A 7,138-nucleotide genomic window follows, 5' to 3' on the forward strand; every position below is an offset into this window, starting at 1 on the left:
ATATATATATATATATATATATATATATATATATATATATATATATATATATATATATATATAGTTTTTGAAAGGCTTTTCTGCTCAGTGAGGCTGTTTATTTTGATGAAAAATATAGCAAAAAATGTAAAATATTTGAAAATATTTTACCATTTAAAGAGCTCCTATTATGAGTTTTGAAAATGACTTTCCATGCAGTGTGTAAGACAGCACTAAGTGGATTAATATTAATTTTTTACAACAATATTTAATTAATTTCACAACAACACCACAGTATAGCCAACCGTGTGCTGTGTTTGTTCCTGTCATTTTTCTGATTTTTAATACAATAACCTACACTGCAGTGCAGGATTTGCCGAGAGGGGTCTGGCTGCAGACATGGTGCAGTGCAATCTGGGCTGCATCCAATGCTTTTTAATGCGCTTACCTAACCCCACCCCTAACCCTACCCGTCACAGTGACGTCACTCACTCCATTGAGTGCATTGTGTCTGACATTGCATCGCTGAGTGATGCAGTCTCAGCTTGCATCATAAAGGCTGCATGCAGATACTATTGGATTCGCCGGCCGTTTGCTATTAAAGGAGCAGCAGAGACTATGAGACTTTGTCAGGCTTTGTCAGGGACTTTACAGTTCATATGGCAGTTTCTTCTTCCTCCGAATCATAACATGTAAGAGTCATTAAAATTATTGCCTCGTTTTGTGTAGTTATAAGTTGTGATCCTCCCGCACGGCTTGTAATCACATATCTATTATAGATCAGTGCTTGTACTGTATCTCTCAGGTTGAATCTGTATGGGGCTGTTCACATATCACGTCCAAAACCACGTTAAAAACGTGACGCGTGCTTCATCCTTTACTGATTTAAATGCGTTTCTGAACTGGCAATGCTATGTTTGCCTTTGCTATGGCCACCATCAGCTGTTCCTCACACGCGGCGCGGTCAATTTTCAAAATAGTTCGACTTTTGCCACGGTGTGGATTAACACTGAATGTGTGTCGTTGTTATTGCTTGGGGTTAGGGTTAAGAGTAGAGAATATGCTGTTGTTTACCTGCATTGATTTATTGCATTCCTGCATTGGGCTCTCACATGCTCTCTGGCTGCTATTTCATAGCCGTGGTGGGCTTTTCTCTCTGTCTCGCAACAGACTGGGTCATCAGTCCAATCAGCTCAGATTAGCTTCGCATGAAGGAGGGGTTTGGGAACAAATGAATCGCTGAACAGATCATATGGGAGTTGTTGGAATAATTAGGTAAAAATAAATGCATATTATAAGACGCACGCATATCAGCCTGTTGTTGGAGACCCCTAAAACCAAAATATAACCTTTTATAATGCAAAACAGGGGCTCTTTAAAATAAGCATTGTCTGTGTGAATATACTGTGAAATATCATTTATTTATGTGATGCAAAGCTGATTTTTTAGGTCTGCTATGCTACAGGATCCTTCAGAAATCATTAAAATATAATTTGAATAATTCATATTTTTGTGAAAACTGTGATTCAAGCTGGCGGCACGGTGGCTCAGTGGTTAGGATTTTCCTTCTGCTTATTCCCTTTATTTATTACGGGTCACCACAGCGGAATGAACCACCAACTATTCCAGCATATGATTTACACAACGGATGCCCTTCCAGCCACAACTCAGTAATGGGAAATACCCATTCACTCACACACACTCATACAGCCAATTTAGTTCATCAATTCCAACAGTATCTGGATGCAGCCTTTATGATGCAAGCTGAGTCTGCATATCTCAGAGATGCAATCTCAGACACAATGGAGCTAGTGACGTCACTATAAGGGGTAGGGTTAGGGGTGGGGTTAGGTGAGCACATTCAAAATCATTGCATGCAGCTCAGATTGCATCTGCTGCCAGACCCCTCTCATCAATTCCCCTATAGCGCATGTCTTTGGACTGTAGGGAAAACCGGAGCACCTGGAGGAAACCCACACCATCTTGGGGGGAACATGCAAACTCCACACTGAAATGCCAACAGACCCAGCCGGGGCTCGAAGCAGTGACCTTCTTGCTGTGAGGCCACAGTGCTAACCACCGACCCACCGTGTCCCCAAATATATCATTATTATTATTATTTATGTAAATATTTATAATATTATGTTATCTATAATTCATTAAGGATGCATTAAATAACAGTAACGAGTTATAACAGTATCATGCTGCAAATAATTCTTTATCAAATGAAACATTTTTGTTTACATGTTAATTAAAATATCATATACTGTATAATGTGTGGGCGACGCGGTGGCGCAGTAGGTAGTGCTGTCGCCTCACAGCAAAAAGGTCGCTGGTTCGAGCCTCGTCTGGGTCAGATGACGTTTCTGTGTGGAGTTTGCATGTTCTCCCTGTGTTGGCGTTGGTTTCCTCTGGTTTCCCCCACAAGTCCAAACACATGCGGTACAGGTGAATTGGGTAAGCTAAAATTGTCCTTAGTGTATGTGTATGAATGAGAGTGTATGGGTGTTTCCCAGTGATGGGTTGCAGCTGGAAGGGCATGCGCTGCGTAAAACATATGCTGAATAAGTTGGTGGTTCATTTCACGGTGGCAACCCCAGATTAATAAAGGGAATAAGCCGAAAATGAATGAATGTATTCATGTTTGAGGTAAGGACATACTACTGCTACTACTACTACTATTAATAATAATAATTATAATTAAATGAGGACCCATTGAATTGAAAACATTTTGTCGGCACCAGTGGTGTAGTGGTTAGTGTGTAGACACATGCACTCTGGTGATCATGGCGACCCAAGTTTGATTCCTCGGGTCTTTGCCGATCCTTCCCCTCCCTCTGCTTTCAATACTCTATACTGTCCTATACAATAAAGGTGAAAACCCCCATAAAATAATGCTTCAAAAAAAAATTATAACATTTTGAAACTAGTTTTTTTTTTTTAATAAAAAAAATCCTGAAAAATAATACTGTATGTATATCACAGATTTATAAAACAGCAGCACTTTTTAACACTGATACTAGTTATCACCTGTAACTTTAAATAGTGCAGTAATGATGCTAAAAAATCAGCTTTAAATCAAAAAAATAAATTACGTTTTAAAAGATACTCAGACTTAAAAATGGTTATTTTAAAGAACAAAATATTTCACATTTTTACTGCACTTTAAATAAAGCAAATGTACATTTTAAGACATTTCAATAATCCCGAACTTTTGACCTCTGCTGTATTAAACTGCCTATTAATTCTAATGACTTCATCGTATTGACTGCTCCAGCAGGAAAGCCTCTCCCTGGCGCTCACAATGAATGAGCACCCTTTACTTTCTATTGTTTTGAGAATTTCTAATGATGACAAAACTATCTTTATATTGTGATGGGATGTTTTATAGTCTATCAGGCGACTTCTGCAAGTCACGACCCACAATCAGATCCTGTTATTAGAGGAATTAAAGAGAAAGGTCACTGATGACCCAAATGTTGATTCTTATTTTATTATAAAATATTTCCCTAGTGCTGTTGAATGGAGAATATATATACTGTTGAAGTTCTGTGATTTTTGGTTTCTTCTTCAAATGTTTCCCAAATGATGTTGAACAGATTCAGGAATTTTTCACAGTATTTCCTATAATATTTTTTCTTCTGAAGAAAGTCTAATTTGTTTTATTTTAGCCAGAATAAAAGCACTTTTAAAGCCATTTTAAGGTCAATATTATTATCCTCCTTAAGCAACATTAGTTTTGGATTGTCTCCACAAAAAACACTGTTATACAATGGCTTGCCTAATTACCCTAACTTTACCCTAATTACCCTAGTAAAGCCTTTAAATGTCACTTTAAGCTGAATACTAGTATATATTTATTCATTTTCTTTTCAGCTTAGTCCCTTTATTAATCAGGGGTCGCCACAGCGGAATGAACCGCCAACTTATCCGGAATATGTTTAATGCAGCGGATGCCCTTCCAACGCAAAACCCAACACTGGGAAACACCCACACACTTACACATTACAGCCAGTTTTAGTTTATTCAATTCCTCTATACCTCAGTATAGTTTTTGGACTTGTGGGGGAAACCGGAGCACCCGGAGGAAACCCACACCAACACAGGGAGTGCAGCCCCATCATAATTTTAAATTTATTTTAATTTAATTTGTTAAGAAAGACTTATTTTTTAAAGTGTGTTGGCCAATTTAAAGCCTAAGGGCTCTATTTTGACGGTCCATGTGCAGGACGCAAACGCATTAAAGGCGTGTCAGAATCCACTTTTGCTATTTTAAGGACGGGAAGATCCGCTTTGCGCCGTGGCACATGGTCTAAAAGGGTTGAGTTTATTTTCTTAATGAGTTATAGGTGTGTTTTGAGAATAAACCAATCAGAGTCTCATCTCCCATTCCCTTTAAGAACCAGTTGCGTCGCGCCATACGCATTTGCTATTCACATGACGTAGAGTAAGTGTAAGTGGAAAAACTGAACATTTCACGAGCAAGAAAACGTTTAAAATGAGCATCTACAGCGCGAGAATGAGAGATAAATGAATAACTTTCACTTTCGCTCTCTTGGATAGGGAAACCTTGTGCGCACAGACATCAGTTAGTCTATAAATAATTAATTTCGCTTGTTAAGCACAAATATTTGTTTCAAAACTATTTCTAAATTCAGTTCTAATTTCCAGCAAACGAATAAATGAACAATAATAATGAAGTGTGCTCAAAAACCTGAGTTATATCCTAAAACACATGCTGTGCCCCATATGGTCTAAAACCTGACAGGTGGGCAAATCTAATCTTGTTTTTAATAAAACAAATATAAATATGGATATAATAAATAATACTGCTAATAATAATAACATTATACAAAAGCAAATTGAATGAACTGAAAAAGCCTCCCGAGATGAAGAAGACATAAAAGCAGTGATTTTTCATATTTCTGTAGGCTAGAAAATAATATGTTTTGTAATATTTTAATCCTTTATATTTATATCCTATATTTATTCTAATTATATCCCATATATCCCTAATATTTAATTCTTTTTCATATGTAAAGATATTTGCCTGTTGCTCTCTTGTGTGTATTAAGCAGTGTGTAAGCGAGACGCAACTCTGCGCTGGAGTTTAGACCGGATTTGTTTTGGTCTATTGAAAAATCTATTATAGTTTCTCAAAATAGCAACGCGCCAGCGGTCCGCCTCAGAACACCTTCCTTTTTAGAGCAGAACGCCTATGGCCGCACATATGAGCGCTAATGCATTTGCTATTTAAACAGCGTAGCGCAACGCCTCAAAACCACTCTTGCGCCAAGCTGAAACTAGCAAATAACTATTGCGTCGCCCCTTGCGCCACACTGCGCCGGGTGTATGATAGGGCCCTAAGTATGTACCTTGACCTATTTAGAGTGCTGAGATGTTACGATGTTACAGAGGACTGATTTTATGTCTTTGTTCTAACTTCTAAGTGGCCTAAAGCCTACGTTTGTTATGGATAAAGTATGTTAAAACACGTATAAATGACTCTTGAAAACAGGTTAAAGAGCTGTGTGCATGTGCCGATTTCATGTCTGGCTGTAAACGGGTTCGGGCTTTTACAAAGCTGTCGATCAAAATGTACTTGTCGGGCTCAAGCTGAATTCTGTCAGGCCTAACTTTTATGGCTCGATTACAGCTCTACATCTAATGTCTATTAATTTAGAGTTATTGCTTAAATGATGAATTAACTCTTTTCAAATTCAATTAAAATCTTACAGGAGAGCAAAGGATTTTTCCTTCCACTGTTTTTTGTTGTACTTTTGGTCTTAGATGTTTCTCCCAAAACTCCTTAAGATAAAGAAATGCCAATTATTGTCATACAACTTCAAAATAAAAGTCTCAGGCAGATGTTTTGTTTCTTGGCAAATATGAGCAGATTTGAGATGTGGTTGGGATCTCTTTGAAATATTAGCCAAAGAATCAATATAAAGCTGGCCTTTCAGTTATTGAATAATGCTGCTGATACTGCAGAGAAGTTATTCATTTATGAAATGATTTGATGGTCTTTTCTTTCCTTCTTCCTCAGAAAGCGCCTCTTATATTGACTCTGATGACTAAACATTTCACTGAAGGAAAGCGTGACTGTGAGTAACTCTGTCTTTTAAATCTTATAAAACTCTTCCCTGTTCAGTGTTATTGGATTTATTTGACTGTTCAGTGTGCAGTGGAATGAGTTCATGGTTAAATAATAATTCTTATAAATCAGAATATCAGACAGTTGGCATTTCACTTGCACAATATAAACAATACTTATCTCGTATTATAAAAATCTTATTATAAAAAAAATCTCTTATTATATTTTCTGAAATGTCAGTTTTTAGACCTGACTAAATATTCATAAATATTTGATAACAAATTTTTATTTGGCTTAGTCCCTTATTCATCAAGTTTTGTTATTTAATATTTATTTAATATATAAATATTAAATAAAATAATAAGTAACATATAACATATATATATATATATATATATATATATATATATATATATATATATATATATATATATATATTATTTAAATAAAAGGAAGTCATAATTATTTAAAATGACTAATAAACTACTAAATGCCTTTTAAAAAATAAGTTCAATCAATTTATTTTATTTATATTTTGACTAAATTAATGACTTTTTCATGTCTGAATCTATTAAAAAATATTATTATTAAAATAAAATCAGAGACTTCCGGTTATAGGTGAGCTGTAGGATGGCAGCATGGAACGTGCTCTCCCGGTCATTGTGTTCGAAAAGCCCTTATGCTTTTACCAATTCAAGTGAGCTTTGCGCTAGACGAGTTTAAAACGAATGCGGCAAAACCCAAAAAGGGGAATGTAAAGCCAAAAATAAGCGAGGAGGAGAAGGACACGACAAATAATAACGATGAGTTACCTGAGAAAGAACATCGACAGATTTAAGAAAAGAATTCAGCCAATTCAAAGAAGAGTTTAAAAATGATCGGAAGACAGAAGTGGACAAGCTGAAAAATGACATAAACAAGAAGCTAAAAGGCATCTCCTAGAATAACATCAAAAATTTGAGTGACTTTATGAAAGCAAGAAATTTTAATAAATAAAATGAAAGAAAGAAAGGTAAGATTAAAAAATGAATGATAAGAAAAGGAGGTCCCACTTTACATTAAATG

General features: G+C 36.0%; 1 protein-coding gene across 2 annotated transcripts in view; it reads right to left on the reverse strand.

Moving 5' to 3' along the window:
- Positions 1–7,138, reverse strand: part of ca4a (carbonic anhydrase IV a) — a 42,215-nt gene that overhangs the window by 15,816 nt on the left and 19,261 nt on the right. The gene's annotated exons all lie outside the window — the stretch shown is intronic.

This window comes from Danio rerio, chromosome 5 (assembly GCF_049306965.1).
Source record: "Danio rerio strain Tuebingen ecotype United States chromosome 5, GRCz12tu, whole genome shotgun sequence".
Taxonomy (NCBI): Eukaryota; Metazoa; Chordata; class Actinopteri; order Cypriniformes; family Danionidae; genus Danio; species Danio rerio.